Below are 17,347 nucleotides of genomic sequence, written 5' to 3' on the forward strand. Positions count from 1 at the left end.
ACTTGTTAAAAAATCCAGGTACCATCAAGGTCTAATAAATTGCCCAAACAGACCGAGAGAAGAATTTTATTTTCCAACCTTGTCCCACAGAAGCCACATGCAAGACAGAAGGAGATGCAGTGAGAAACGTAACTGAATTTTCTCTGGAAAATGACCACCTTAGCATAGTATGATGTATTGCACTTTTTAGAAACCACAATTTTCACTACCAGTTCAGCAGCACGGATATCTGAGCAACTGCTCTAAAATTATTATCCAAATTAAATATGTCTGAGTGCTGGCCTTGTAGTGGTAAGATCTGAAATGAGAATTAGTATTTTTCAAGTGTTTCATATGATGCATGCTCATGAGAACAAGTTACACGTGTTGTACCTACAAATACCCATGGCCATGTATTTTTAATTTGACTCAGATACTGATGGCAGTAACCAGAAAGACAACACAGATGCTTTGGGTCTCAGACCCAGATGTTTTGGTCGCTGTGACAACACCTGTGCTGACTCTGTTGGCAGCACTAGCAGCCCCAACACAACTGCTGTGGCTGCACAGCCCTCAGAGGAGCAAACAAGCCTGGTCCTCCCGCAGCAGAGGGCTGGGCAGCAGCCTGAGTGGGTTGCAGAGGTTTTTGTCTGTTGCAAAGTTACCTCAGAAGCTCGAGGGAAAGTATGAGTGAAGGTGCTAATGTTTGACTCCCTTTGCTCTCTAAAAAGCAGGGGGAAGGAGGACACAGCTTGTTGCTTACAACAATGCAATTTTTTTTTTTACCCCTCAGACCTTCTCTCTATTTACATTAGAATTTGGACATGGGAAGGTTCAGAGATGGGGACCTCCCAGTCAGCTCCCCTGCATAACCAAATCTTTCACAGATTCACTGAAGTGATTTCATCCCAGTGGTTTCATTTCACACTTGTTAATAAAATTAATAAGTTCATCTTTCTTTCAATGACTTTGCAAACATACCTTAAGAAATGTATGATGAAGGTGGAAAAACACTTGAAATACAGTAGTTACTGACTACTTTTTATTTGTGTGTTAGTAAACATTTATTTCAGTCTCAATGCATTATATCTGCATGAACATAGGTGCCAGGTTGTGCTGTTCATACATACCTTCCAGAGAGGGGCAGTACTTGATGATTTGGTGAGGTGTCTGTGCTTTGTTAAAATTCTCCAGGTATAACTGGGGACTTTCCTGTAAACAAATGAATAGAGAGAGGATACAGGGTTTTGTTTTCATGATTTTTTTTCCACAGGCAGGTTGTTATTACTGCTGAGAAGATGGGAAACATAATGCAAATGTCAAAAAATCTAGATGATGGCTGTATCACCAAGAAGCAGAAAACATGATCAAATGGAAAAGAGAAGTGCTAGGATAAGTGTCTCAACAAGGTCAAACTAGATGCCAAAGAAGCTGTGTCCAGTAAGATGCATGACACCCAACCCCATTAACAAGACTATTTAAATTTGGAAAATTCTTGGTTTGGTCAAAATTTGTCTGAAAGCATTTGATGGAAGGTGGCCATTAAAGATTAGCAACATAGGGCAGGAAGCAATACTTATATATATTTTCCTTGTTAGTAAAGTATTATTTTTCAGTCATAAGAGTGGCTCGTGCTGCATGCTGATCTTACAGATGGTGCAGTAAATCAGGGCTAACTCTGAAAGTGTCAGTGGAATTACCTTTGTGTAAATGGCATCTGAATTGGTCCCAAGCTGTGAAAGACAAGGATTGCCTTGGGGTGCAAGCACAGATAGAACTAAAGGGTTTTATCCCCTCTCCCCCACTCTCTTTTTTTTCCTTGAAGTCTGACTCATTTTGTGGCTTTGAGCATTTTGCATAATTCTTTTGCCTTGGTTTTCTTCCTGCAAAGTCAGCTGATAGTTCCAGAGGAGCTCTTGAGTGGAGAACGTTGATTATGGAAATTGCTATGGAAATGCTTGTTTATTACCGTTAATGGAAGTAATATAATGCATTAGAAAATTTTAGCTCAGCCAAGGGACTTGGAGGGCAAAAGGCACCACAGATTCACCAGGAGCTGTTTTTTTGAAGTACCAGCTTTTATTCCATATGATGAAGAGAACTTTCAGCTTTAAGGGAAAGTGATTATGCCATTCAAGAGTGAAGCAAAGAACACAATCCTGTGACTACACAGGTCAGACTTCAAAACTCAGTACAAGTTCCTTGTGACTTGCATGTGAATTCAATGTCAGGCAGTAGTGACCACAAGCTCATCTTCTTTGATGTCTGTTTGTCTTACATTAAAGTTGAGGGTGTTCTGCAATATCTCTGTAAACACGTAGGATTTGTAGGTCTTCTTTCCTAAGGAGAGACCTTGGGCTTACACAGCCTCTTGCAATCTTTTCCTCTCCTTATTTTCTCTTCCAAAAGACACATCTAACTTTTGGATAAAACTTGTGAGGAGTGGGGTCTGTTTTTGTTGTCTCTACAGTGACAAGAATGTTCATTAAAACATGTAGGCATGTTACCACACATAATCTTGAGTCTGAGAAAAGGGACACTCGCATATGAAAATCCTACCTGTGTACTTCATAGGGGCTGACATGCTGCCAGAAGGGAGCAAGCTGGCAACTTAGCAGCAGCGATAGATCAAAAACAGAGAGTGATGTTTTCCTAATGTCTCACATAAATAATCGAGGGCTACGTAAAGGAAAAGAGACCTGAATTTACACAATTTTGGGAAATAAAAGTGCAGAAGCCTGCTCACCATGAATGCATCCTTCAGCTTTCTAATAGAGGAGGCTGGGACATGCCAACAGCAGAAGATTCCTGGCCTTTAGTATGACTTTGGACATTGAAGGTGGGATTAATTTTGCCTAAACGTGGCCATTTAAAAGCCAAGTGTCTGGCCTCTTTCCACGTTCAGTGGAGGAAAAAGAGGTGATTTATCCAAACTCTCTGTCCCTGGGCTGTAGAGGAAACCTAGTTACACCAGATACTAACTTACAGACAGCTAAAATTAGCAAGATGAATTGCTCTTTCACTGCTTCGTATGTTTAACAAATTGCACACTTTTCCCACAGTTGTGTATAAGGTCTCTGTTTTACAGGGAGAGAGGAAAGTGAGGCTGAGATGAACTGACTTCCCCAAAGACAGTTAGCAACAGAACCAAGATTAAAACACACATGCCTCAGATGCCGGCCTCCCCCACTTTGCCATGCATGTCACCTCCCCCCTGTCCTAAACTTCAGATTAGATGGCCTCCCAAAGATAACAAATAACTTGTCTCTGTGAAGGAAACCATTTCCATGTTTCCTCAAGGGCATAGAAGTGGGTCAAAAAATATGGCTAAGTGGACAAACACAGCCAGCTCCATGAGGCAGGTTCTGAGATTTAGGGTTGCTTGTGGGACATCCAGGGCTCATTACCAAACTCTGCTAATTTCAGTTTCCTAAAGTTGGGTGGCAAGTTTCACAAAACTGGGCTTGTGAAGAAATATGCAGTGATTTACCTGCCTCGCCTGACAAATGCATTGCATCGTTGCTGTTGCTTTCCTTGTTGAGCATATGGAAGCTGAGTACTCCCTGGCTAGTATCCAGACATCCAAAAGTTAAATTGATGGGAATTGCCATGAGGGTTGTAGCTAATGGGAGACATAAAGAATGAGGCCTGTTTTATTTTTGCTTGTTTCTTTTCTTATGAGAGTTTTTTTCACAGAACAAACCTAGATAGGAGTGCATGCAGCATGTTTCTTGTGCATCTCTCCCCTGGGGATGACTTATACCAAGTTGTGATCTGTTTTGCTGTTCCAGCCCATTGGGCTCATCAGTTTATTCAACTGACTTTTTAAATGACTCTATTTTTCCTGATTTTGGAAAAAGTGGCAAGAATCTAATTGCACTTCTGGGCACAGGGTGTAATGTCAAGGCGGTGGGATGAAGGGAGGAGAGGACTGTTTCTCAGAAGGGGAAGAGCTTGCTGGGCAAACCTGTTGGGGAGGCTTGGATGATTTACACATCAGGCATCAGCATCCAGGATAGGCTTTAAGCTGATGTCTGCACAATCCAGTGCAAGGTGCTTTGTGGTTTCTTATCGACAGGGACAGATGTTACAGAGAAGCTTAGATGTCCACCTGTAGTTAGATTAGAGGACCTATCTTCTTCAAGCCATTAGAGCTTGGGGTGTCTCTTCACAGACTGTTGTATATGCACTCTGGATCAATCTGTATATTAATAGTTCTGCAGATGGAAAAATATATCTTTTTTCCTAAATCACAGTTCTGTTTCATTTTATGTTGCTTGCTAGATTAAGTTTTAGAGTTCTCTGAGGTGTGGGTTTTTTTAATGCAAAGTGAGACCTGAAATTTTTACTGTTGTACAGTTTTGAATGCTTCTTTTTTTTTCTTTTGCCGTAAGCAAAACTCTGGAAATCAAAGGTGATTCATCTTTAAGCAGCAAGTGATTTAAACCAAACAATGCTTTTTGATTTATGATAATGAAAAAGATTGCAGAGTGATGACAGGTCAGATGAAAACTCACACTGCACCGATTTTTATGATAAGTATCATTATATTCATGCACTCAACTAATTCTTCACTATCAGTTTTATTTGTGGGTTTTATTTATTTTAAATTTTTTTATTTAGGGAATTTATTGGCAGGGTGTGATTGACAGCCTTGGAAAAAGAAGGCTGCTGCTCAGAGAACAGAGATAGAATTTCCTCATGCAGCCCTGCCAGTATGCCTCAGCTCATCAGGACCACAATACAAGAGTAAAAGAGCATGAGAGCATCTTTTTCTGGTCAGATTGAAAGTCTGGCCTGGAATCTTCAACAGTGACCCATAAGAGCTGCCTCGGGGGTACCATAAAGGAAGAGGAAACACAGGGTGATACTTTCTCCCAAATATTCCCCCTGTCATCAACAATTTGTGGCTTGGAGAGTTCCCAAGATGGAGGGTCACACACGTAGGTACGCTCATGGTATCGCCATGCACACACAGACCATCTACAACATCCTGTGGCAAAATGTCAAGATGTTCCACTTTCTTAATTGCATTTTTGTGACACCAAAACAGGTTTTTTTTGTTTGTTTGTTTTCTTGTTTCTTTTTTTCTTTGTGGGTTTTGTTGGGTGCTCCCTGGTTTTGGACTGGAAAGGGGGTACTCATGTCCCTGTCTCCATGCCACTCCTTGGGAGGGATATTTGGCTTCTGAACCTTTCCTTCAGCAACAAAATTTCCTTTTTTGCTGACATCAGGTCTAAACTTCACTTAGAGGATGACCATTAAAACCATTAAATATTAATGAAAACAAAAAAAATGAATTAGTCTCAATCATAGGATCTTTAAAAATCAACTGCTTTTTTATTTTTAATATAAATAAATAATGTATTTGATTTCTCTTCTGGATTTATAATTGCTGCAAGTACTTCTCTGTCATGCTTTTAATCTGTTTTCTTTTTCTTTTCCTGCACCATAAATTTAGACAACTTTTTGTTTATTTAAGCTTGGCTTTCTTGAATCTGCTTGACTCCAGGAACCAGAGTTTTAAGAAATGGGTCAAGTATGGTGAGACTGAAAACAAAGCCATAAAAGCTTGCAGCACTAGAATTTTTTTGTTGTTGTTTTGTTTTCAGAAAACTTATTCAAGAAACATCTAAACCATGCTGTACTTAACATAGGCTGCTCCAGGGAGTCGCAGCTGGATTTTATGTTTAGGACAGAAAATCAGCAAAAAGTAGGTCTGGAAAGGGCCCTGTTAATAACATCTGGTTCGTCCCCCATTCTGAGACAGGATTCCTGTGTCATTTGTTTGTCCAGCCTGGCCTTAGGTTTCCTCTTGTGACAGAGGGTCTGCAGCCTTGCTAGATAACCTGTTCCAGTGCTGAGCTATCCTGACTACCTGAAAGTTTTCCTAATGTCTAAGTCTCTCTTGCTGCAGCCTAAGCTCATTATTTCTTATCCTACTGTCTGTGTTCATTAAAAATGTTTATTTGCTTGTGCAGCAGCCTTTCAGAGAAGTGTTACCATGTCTCTTTGGCCATGCACTCAACTGTGAGGTGACACCTCCCATTTCAGCCAAGTTTGTTACACCTCTTCATGGGGACTCAGCTGATGGTTAAGAGCACCATACTTGATGGCTCTGGACTGCTGTCCTACTACCTTTTAGAGATAATCCTCAAATGTGCTCAAGCATTTTTTCTGGGCCAGCCTGTCTGGAGTGCCCTATAATCATGGTTCTCGCAAATCCTGGACATGTGTCCAATATACCATAACAGCTGGAGTTTATTGACGGGTACCGATATATTTCATTCTTCACAATAATTTCAATATGCTTGTCAATTTTTCATTTCATGCACAGTGGCTTTAAAAATGCACTGTAACAGCATTTAAATGATCTTAATGATGGTGTTGGCTGTATCATGAACCTATGCTTGCGTCTTTCCTGCACTGGTTCAGATCTGCCTAGCCCATTCATGTCTGACAGACTTTGCAGCTCATAAAAGAAAGGCATTAAAAAGATTTATCCACTATTATTTTAAAAGAGATAAGCTGGTTCTGGCAGTCAGTGTTTTTTACCTCTGTATGACCAGTATTTGATGAGGAACTGCTCCATGCTGTGGAGCAGCATGTGGAGCACTGTGGAGCACACACTGTACTCAGTACTCCTTGCAGCTGCAGAGGCCACATCTCTCTGGGCAGTCGATGAGTCACTTTGGCAGTACTTCTCCACGCTGCCACAGCTCCCAGATGTCAGCAGTGCCTACTAGTAGAATGACAATTGGCACTTATGACAAATTTGAAAGAATTAAGTGTGGACCTGTTATTACTGTCCATTGTTCCCAGGACATCATCAAACTGACATGATCTCATTCCTACAGAAGCACAGAGACCGCAACCTAGTGTCAAAGATTAAAGAAAATCCTGGAAAATTTGTGTACTAGTGCTGTCTTGCCATTTCCTTCTTGTTACTCCTTCCAGCCCTCTCTCCTCAGCCCCCTCCCGCTCCAAAGAGGGCAGGACAGAGATGAGGAAGATCTGACAAAGTGATTGAAATGGCTTTTTGCAAGGCATTTGATAAACTTTGTTCAGTTAAGCAGATAAACCTGCCTTTCATTAAAGGAGAAATAATGAGATCCATCAATATTGGGTGCACTGCTCTTTGTGAATTTCTTTGTTTGTTTTGTTTATTGCCAAGAAGATCATAGACCTGGCACAGGGGACACAGGCCAAAATAGAGGAGGAATGGAGGGTGGATGAGATATCTGGTTTTAGATAAGACTGCCTGGAGCATACAGGTTACAGTTTTCATGATCTGCTGCAGAGGTTGAGCCTGAGCTGGCTGAGACCGCAGCTGTAATACCTTGAACTAAAAACATCTCATGGACAGCTGTATTTTACAGGCCTGACAATTGCTCAGGCTTGTCAAATTATACCTCGTCATTTTTATTAGCTTGGTATCTGGAGAGCTATCTCAACCATTAGAAAAGGTGCTTAAAACTGTATCAAATGATTTGTATGTAACATAATGCTGCTGTTGGTTTGCCAGTTGCTAGAAAACTTTCTGATGCTCCTTCCTGTGATTCGCCTCCCATTGAGTAGTAGCTCTTAGTTTAAAACAAAAGCCACTAGCAATGCTATGTGCTAAAGTGCTCAGAAACTGTCCTTACTCATATTTTGTTTGGTTGCCAATAGCTTTAATCAGTGTTACCTTTTCTGAATCATCAGTGTGACTAATACCCTTGTGAGGCCACTAAGAATAGACTTCCTCTGAAATAATTTGTCCTCTGCCCACCGAGCTACCTCTGATCCATAAAGGCAATTTTGGCAAATCCCTTTGGTCTTCCATTGTGTCACAGTCTATATCACATAAATAAGACAGGTAAGTAAAAATATTAGTATGTCTCCTCAGGGACATCATTAAGTGTTTTGCTGGAAGGAGCAGTGTTTGTCATTTCTGATGCAAAATAAAATTAGTAAAGTGACTTGCCCTAATTCCCATTCTGAAGAAATGACAGACCTAGAATTAGGATCAGTCACCTGTATCCCGATACTAAGATTTATTCACTAAAAATAAAATAATCCCAGCTTCTTTAAACCCATCACATTGCATTTTCAGATTCAGTCTAACTGGGAATATTAACATATCATTGTAAATATTCCACACTATTTACAACCCTCCAGTTGTCTTCAATTGCTATATTTCCACGTGTATGGACCATGTGTTAATTGTCAAAAAAGTTTTAATTCAGCAGAACTGGAACATGTTCATAGGTGTGGCAAACAGAAGAGATGTATTACCAGACACTGACCTTTCCTGCAGAGTCAAGATAAAGATTCTTCAGAGTCAGAGTCATGATCCTTTCTGTCCTTGGTGCAGAGTGCAGTAGAAGCTTTTTCCTGTGGGTAGGTTATTAGGAGATTAAGGATATTTTAGGGATTGTTAGTTTTGACTGGGTTCAGTTTCTCTGGGAGTTGCGTTTTACATGCTAAATCCATGTCAGTCCAAGTGGATCTTATTATAGATAGCCAAGGCATTTGTGTACTATGAGTGGTTTGAGAATTTCTGATAGCAACCTAGGGATTTTAATTTTAACCTTTTTATTGATCATCGTGAAACGTTATCAGGGAGCACTGTGACCTCACCGGTCTAGCTGCCATCGTACAAAAGTTGCTCAGACCTGTACATGCTGTCATGACTTACTGGAATGTCAGAAGACCCTTTCTTGTGTGTGCAACGGCAGAGTTTCACAAGCTTTTATTTTAATGGGGATATTGTGCTAGTTGTCTCCCTCCCCCAGTTTTGTGCAGGTGTCAGCCAGTGAAACCCAGGGGCTACTGAGGCTAAAAATCGGTTTGTTTCTGTACTGCTGTTATTCTAGCATACAATGAAAATTATTTTTGTTGGATTGGCACATGGCCTCTCAAGACCAGCTGGGCAAGCAGCACTGAGTCAGGGGCTGCAGGAGAGGGAGGACTAGAGGGAAACGTGAGCCGTGACAGAGAGGGATGGTCGTGGGGGAAAGGATTACCATACTTACAAGAACAATTAAAGATTCCCCATTCTGGCACCTAGTGAACATCAGAGCAGTGACCTCCTGTTTTGTTTCCATGTTTAAGTGCTGCAGGCACTGGAGACCATGGGAGGAATTAGTCACTGGCACGCAAGTGTAGCCTAAGAGATTGCTGTGGCACCTTAGCCATACGAGGTAACATAGCATGTGATGGCATTTTTAAAATTTAAATACTTATTAAAGAATAGCTTAATATTGTCTAATATGAATGCACATATGAATGTGTACATATATGTGTGTAAGTATATATATATGCCACCTAAAAAAGCAGTGTTTCTGCCTTCAACAATACTTCACAATTCAACAGAAAACTGCAGACATGTTCATATCTAATTAAATGGTTTCTGATCTAGGATTGCCTATTTTTTCCCTCTATTTAATGAGATTCCTTTAGCAAGAATGGAAAATAGTGTTTTTTCTCTTTTCTTTATGTTTTAAATAAGCTTTATGCTTCCATATGGCTTGCATGACTGGACCTTATCATTTATAGATTACAAAGTCACAATTAAGGTCCTAGATAAGACTAACGAGTTGAGCATAGCAGATAGAAATGCTCTTTTATTTTTTAAATGAAATTCTAACTAAATTTTAAATCTGCAAAGAAGGCATAAATTCACAGTGCAGTATTGGTTACAAAGAGTGAATTTGTCTAATGAGTCAATTCTGAAGAATTCTATGAGGCCTAACAAACAAATAAAAGTTGCATGGCTTGGTGTGATCTTCCCCACCCACTGTTCCATCATGCCATGAAAACTGCATTATTCTTGATAATGATGCTAAATGAATTTTTTAAGGACTCATTCTTTAAAGCAGAAGTTTTTTAACTGCGTATTACCCTGGATGTGTATACAATGTTTATGTAGTTGTCATTCAGCAGTCTTGTATTTTCCACTCTTGGTGGGAAATGTTGACCCAACTCTAAATTAATTATTACTTGTAAAAGTATGTGTGGTGGTTCTCTAGTAAAAGAATATGTTTTAACAATACTAATCTGAGATGCTTTTCACTTTTGTGTTAAATTTTCATCACCTGAGATCAAGTAATCCTAACCAGGGGGTTACACTTTAGTGTGGAATGAAAGCAGGGGAAGGGGTGGGCTCTGGCTATAGGGTGAGGTCCTCTTCTGATAACATGTGCTGTCTTTGTATGTTTGCTTGAAACAAGGTACGTGAAGACTATCAAATATATGTTCTCTTGCTTGTGTTAAATTTAACCTTATTTATCTCAGCAGCAGCTCTGAGTCTATACTGCTCCTTATGAAGTGGAGGAATAGGCTTGCTTATTTATTTTTTTTTTTTTGATTGTTTTCTGTTCCAGTGAGTACAGATTAGGACAGGGAGAAGGAAAACTAAAAAAGCTGGTGGAAATTCCTGCAGTGGAGAAAGTCCTGTGGTGCACTAATCTTTGAATTCTCACATGCACTGGACTTTGGTTCTCCAGAACTATGAAAAACATTATTTTAAGAAAATGGAACAGGGACTACAGAAGGGAAAAACCTTCAGAAACATATATGTGTGCAACCCTCTGTACTACCAATTAGGGGGCAGAGCTTTCCTCCTTGTGTAAGTGCAGGTGCTCCCTTGAGGTCTCATGAATGCTCTATACCGGGGGTGTCAAACTCATTTTCACCAGGGTGGGGGACCACATCTGTCTCGCAGTTGCCTTCAAAAGGCCGAATGTAATTTTAGGACTGCATATGTGTAACTACTCCTACGTCTATACAGACCTAAAATTACATTCGGTCCTTTGAAGGCAAACCCTGGTATAGTGCATCCATGTAACACAGTAGGATCAAGATGTGCTGAAATTTGAGTGTGAGTTTCATGTTCTTATTCCTTTAGACAAGCATGTATTTATTCAGGTTGCTTTAAATTACTTTTCATTGATCCAGAGATTTCATACTGAGGCTAAATTATTAAAAGGTCACATACAGTAATTAAAAACATATTCTCCTCATGAAAACCGAAGCTTATTAACTTTTAATTAAGTCAGAAAAAAATTTGAAAAGCATTATTTTCTTATTCAGCAGCTTTTCCTTGACTGTACTTTGCTTTAGGCACACGCACTCAAGGATACAGTAGTGCATTTGTTTGCTTTTTAAAACTATTATTAAATGCATTACAAATTCTTTATCCCTGTGTGCAATCAGCAGAGCTTTCACCTTGTTCATCTTTGCAAAGTCTTCATTGCTGGTGATGATATTTGAGCCTGGAGGAATTGCGGTAAGAAATTTTAAAACTGCTGTGATCTAGAGATCAAAAAAATGTGTGTATATGGGTCAGGATAGGTCAGTATAAAGATTTTAATAGTGGAATAACTATAGTATACGTGTTTAAAGAAAGTCCTCAGGTATTTAATGTGCCATGTAATTTTTTTGTTTAACTGTATACAACCTGTCTCCCAGAAGGGGATGATCTTAGCTGATGCGGGTCCTCAGATAAGCATTCTGGAGTCTTTTTAAACAAAATATATGAAATTTACCAGTCTCCTTTCACTCCTAAACCTCTACCTGAGACCACGCCTCCTGCATTTTACAGCCTCCGAACACTCATTTCAGCAAAATACAGTCCCAGACCTCTTCTAGCCATGTTCCTCATCTGCTCTGTCTTGCTAGCAGGTTGCTAGTGTCTGTGCCCACAGCTTTTGTTTTAGGAAGTTTTCTTAATTTGCTTTGTCATGTCCTCAGTTTCCTCTGGAAAATGGAAAAATTCATCTCAGTTACGAAGGAGGTGTTTGACAAAATTCATCTTGGGATACTTTCTGGAAGCAGCACTTTTTCCTTACCTGTGACTCAGGGACAGCTGACTTATTTTCCTTATCTAGGAACTGACTGAAGAGAATCTGTTGCTTTTACAGCTGTCAAGTGTATATGACAACATTCGTCCTTGTATTCATGTGCATGCTGTAGAAGTCTTCAGAAGGCACATGCTTTATCCTTTTGTTTTCCTGATCTTAGATCCCCAGGAGGTGAAAGAGAATTAAATAAAATGTAGAGAAACTTTAGTATCAGAGTTTTCAATATCATTAAGGGGTTTAATTTATTGTAATTGTTCAAGGCTTTTCTGTTTCCTTGTGGATCTATTTCTCCCTCATTAAGATTAAGTTCATGGTGAAGGCTAGATAAATATGACATTTAATGCAATCCTGTTCTTGCTGCTATGGAGACATGCCTTGTAGAGTGTGCCTACTTCACTTTGGTCTACCACAGCATGATAAGTTCAGCACATTTCTACCAGATGTTGCTAGCTCCCTGTCTTTGTTAATAGCTTAACGTTCATGTAAGTTTCATACTTGTCAACTTAACACAACATTTGTCTTCATTAAAGCATTTCACAGACCTTGGTTAATGAAACTCTGTCAATGTGGTTTTAGGTGGGAAAGGCCTTTTACAATATAGGACAAATGGCAAAATTGAGAGATGGAGACACTAAGCTCCAATCTTCCGAGTCGCTCAGGTATCTAAGAGCTGGATTTTGTGTTATGGTCTCTCCAGTGACAAAGTAATTTTAAATTTTTTCTATCCCGTCCCACAGCTCTGCCTGCAGTTTGTCCTTCCTCTCAGTCACACCAATTCTGTTGGTTGTGAGGCCTTCTGGAAAGCGGATCAGTAGCAACCTGTTGCTAATGGTATGTTCTGGCCACATCTACTTATCCAGCCCTTAATGAGGGCTGATACCGAGACATATCAGCTCATCAAAGATGGAAGCAAAACCAAACCAGAACTTCAGATTTTGCTTATGGTGACAGGGTGATGGTCCCTTTCAAAAGAAGCATATGGTCCTTGCTACACATGCACAGAGGGAAACAACCTTTCACTCTGCCTAAGGTGAAGACATGTTTTGTTAGGCTAAAAGAATACAAACAGCCCTTTCCAAATTTTTGTGGGGAGTATTTTGTTTGCCTTTTTTTGTTGTTGTGTGTGTGGTGCGTGTTTGTTTGTTTTTTTTTTTTTTTAAATCTGCACTTGTTCAATGACCTCCGTGAGCCATAACTTCACAAACAAGGGACAGGGAGAAGTACGAATTAGCGCCTAAGATCAAAAGGAGAGCAAGAACTTGATTAATCAGCTTTGCCGATAAAGAATTAATATTTTGGAATATTTTCCATGGAGATTAATGGGAGTTTAGTATAGAAAAACTAGAGGGCTCTTAACTTAGGCAACATGCATGCAGATTTGTTCATGTTAGATGAACATGAATACTAAAATCACTTTATGCTCTAGCAGGTCACATCTCTTTGCTTAACAGCTTAGCAGGCTGGGATATAGGGTCCTGTGCTTGACTTGCTGCTTAAGGTTGGAAATCCCAGTTCCACCAGGAAAGCAAGGGCAAACTCTGTAATTTTTATTTCTGTTCTCTTCATACAGCATTTAATAAAGGACATGGTAATGAGGACAAAATGACATTTATTATCCAGACAGGGTATCATGCCCAGTTAGCCTGATGGATTGGTAAGAACATGTCAGCTCAATGCCATTATTCAGTCCTTAATTAGGGAACTTTTCCTTACTAAGGGCTGAACCGTGACACTATGCAAGGCTTTCAGATTTACCTCAGGTTGCTTATAAGGATCAGTGCCTCTTGTGCACACTCCAGAAGAGACAATCTTCCACCAAGATCTGTGAAGGGCTTTGCTCAAGTTTCTCATCCAGCAAAATGTAGTGCACAAGGGCTGTGTCTGCATGAAGAAGATGACCCAGGCAGATATACCTGTGCTAATCCTTGAACTCCTTTACTTGAAAAATGTGTTAGAGGTACTTTATTTCTCCAAGTATGGAAATCAGGACTGCATTGCTAGATAAGCTGTATTACATAGCCAGAAGTTACTTCTGGATCAGTTCATCTGCTTTATATCCCTAGTCCTATTAATTGGGATTTTTTTCTTTTCACTGGACCAGCAGACCTCTAGTTGCTGGGTCAGAGACTTGCCAAACTGCTGTAAGAGCTGAGCTCCCTCTTTTACTGGGGTCTGAACAAGATGCTTGTCCTCCCAGAAGAACACTATGGGCATCTCTGGTCAAAATAAAGCCATGGTGACATGGACAGTCAATGCCTGAGGGAAAACCTCAAAGAATATTTATTTCTGTGAGCAGATGCTGTAAAAGGGCTGTAACAGCAAACTGATTGCGACAACTCGGTGCCTTTTGTCAAGTGGAAGAAAAATGTACTTGGATCCTTTGGGAGACACATTTGGATGTAGCTAATCATGGAATATTTAAGGGAGCCTTGGGGGGAACTTCTGGTGAGAGAAATTAGTTTCCAGCCACTACCTGTGATAGCTGTGAACTGTAATGTTTATTTTTCCTCTCCTGGGGACAAAAAAACAATGCCTGTTTTGACTGATGAGGGGGGCTTGACCTGTAAAACAACTTTCTCTATGACTGTTGTATAATATTTGTGGGGAGGCAAAACTGAGCAAATCAGATTTGTTTACAACAAATAGGACTTGCTCCTCGGAGGCTGTTGTGATGCAGTTTCCTCAGTTCAAAATGATGCTAATTGGCTCCCACCTACTTACCAAAGGGAGGCTCTGTGATTTCAGATATGTCACCTGCTGGAAATGACTAGAAGACTGAAAATATATTCAATTCTTCAGGGGGTGTTTTTTATCCTTTTAAATGAGTTTTTGTGTGAAGAGGTATTTGATAGAATATCCCTGGTGTAAGATAAATAGTTTCCCTGAGTTCAGGACTAATTATCCTCAGGGACACAACAGACTGAACATCCAGATGAGCCAGAAATAAAATGGTATCTTGTGGCTATAGTGGGAAGTAGGCAGTTACACTCCTACCATACACGATTAGATGGCTATCGAGCCTGTTATTGTTGGGAAGGAAATGACTGGCTTTCTCATAGAAATCTTCGACAAATAACAAAGTACGTGTGCGCTGCAGCAGCACTCTCTCTGTTGTGCATAGGTAGATATGTATCACCAGCAGCCTTTCCTGGTTGTGCATATTTCAGACCAAACAGTGCCTTTACACAGCCAAAAGAAAGATCATTTTGTGCAGGTGGTATTGCACGTGCTTTTCATGTTTACATAACATACATATGTATAATACACATAGTTTACTGAAGGATGAGAGATCGTGCTTTTGTTGTTTCTTACAAATTCAGGAATAAAATGAGGTTTTGTTGTGCTTGTCCAGTGCTTGAGATATTTTTCTGTTTCCTCTATCTCTTCTGTTTTTCTCAGATATTTTTCATTGACAGTTGGACATTTGAGGCTCCAAGTTGTGACTGGAAGCAGAAGGGTAAATGTGTGTTGAAATTGTTCTTGTAGTCTGAACAAAACCAAGGAGAAATCTCACAAGAATTTCAGGGAAAAGTTAAATTTTGCAGCTTAGGGCTAAGGTGTTTTGTTGGTCTCTTTCCATCCCCACCCCTGCTTCCTTAGCCAAAGCTTCCATTGAAGCTAGCTGTATTTTTGCCTGAATTAGGACCACCAGATCTAGCCAAATTTTGCAGAATAAAAAGTTCATCTGTTCCTTAAACTCTGGATAAGCATCTGAACTCTGTGCTACATTCCTAAATTAGATCATTCCCAGCATGAGCCTTGCTCCAGGATAAGCCCTGCCAGGCCACACCACTGGGCTGTGCTGGGGGAGGCTCCTGTGGGACCAAGACCTGGTCTTGGGGCAAAGTGGGGTGCATGGGGAGCACCAGGACCTTACAGCAGGGGAGGGTGCAGAGGAGAGGGTTTGGGGAGAGGGCGAGGGTCAGAGCACTAGCCTAAGGTCTGTGGTTCATGATGTTTGTTGAGATTTGCTGTGTGTCACCTCACCCAGCAGTGCTGCAGCGTGAACCCTGGTGGTGAGAACAGCCAGGAGCTTTGCAGCGCTGGCCACAGCTGGGAGGGGTGGGAACATCTTCTGGCTGGCTGAGGGCACATCTGGTTGAGGCTGTATCTGGGGGAGACAGAGTGTGGACAGCATACATGGCCTCCACCCCACTCACCAAAACCAAAGGGCAAGTGCTCCAGTGGAGAGGGCAGTTTCTCTCTCAGCTCTTCCAGGTGCCACTCAGAAACTGCCTTTTCTAATAAGAGCTCGTTTGTATCTGTCTGCTGAAACTGGAGCTTGTGTGAGAGCTGCAGAAGCAAACACCCACCCCACTGTCCTCCACCCCACCTCCTGGGGCAGAGCAAACACATCAGCAAAAGGACTGGAAGTGTTTATTGCTGAAGTAGGCAAATAGACGCAAAAAGGAGAAAAGTCCCAGCTCTAGCCAGTGGACTCATGCTTAGCACAGTATTTCAACGAACACTTGAGTCTGGGTGCTCAGAGTGCCTTTGAGAGCAAGGTGTGCCAGGGGAAGTTTGAAAACAGGCCTTGTCTGGCTGAAGGAGTAACCCTTTCAGCATCATCCCTTCCTCCGGGTGATGCCACTGGAAGGACTTAGGGAGCTGCCTCCCAGCATCTCGAGGACTACAAGATTTTAAATGAGCATTGTGAATGTGAAGGCAGCATTCATAAATTAGAGTTCTCTAAACAGGGTGCTTGCAACTTGTGCATTCACATATTGCAGTTGCAAAGCTATGAATTTTCTGATTTTTGTCACACTGATAAGATTAAAAAAACCCCAAGTTATAGTCGATCCTGCTGAGTTGCAGAAGTAATTTCTCATTCAATTGCAATCTAAAACTTCGGAGATTTCATGTCCACTGGAATAGAAAGTAATTTATCAATTCCAATTAACTTTGGCCACCAATCAGGTAAGTTTTTCTTTTCATTTTAGTAAAAAGCATAATGTGTACCACCTACATTTTATATACTGACAGGGATTTCAGAAAGCAAGCAGCTAAAGCTGGGCTTTCTGCTTGTTCAGAAAAAACCACTCTTTTTCTAACAAAAACATAACTTTGTATTTGGTCTGCAATTTTTATGAGGAGGAGGATTCAGAAGTCAAAACCTGTATGTTTTGAGACTTGCCCACTTTAAGTTACTTTGAACAGATTTGTGGGATCTTGTGCCCTTTCGAGCCTCTTGTTTTTGTATGTGCACATCTGCATTTCTTTTGAGAGTTGCTCTTCTAATACACAAACATTTACTAATGGTCTTACAACAACTGTAGAGTACATTTTTTCCAAGGCCTACAGGCAGAAAAGGAGAGGTTGCCAATCCCTTACAAAAACAAGAATGATGACATGAACTGTGTTCATTTCTGGTAAAGGTAAATAAAACACAAGAAATGCAAAGAGGAGGCTTTTCAAAGGTTTTAATACCTTGAAATTCCTGCATTAGAACACTTGCAAGAAGGAGAGACTTGCTATTAGTCAACTGTATTGATTTCTGCCACTGAGGAAAGTGGGAGAAAAAA

This window comes from Nesoenas mayeri (assembly GCF_963082525.1).
Source record: "Nesoenas mayeri genome assembly, chromosome: 3".
Lineage (NCBI taxonomy): Eukaryota > Metazoa > Chordata > Aves > Columbiformes > Columbidae > Nesoenas > Nesoenas mayeri.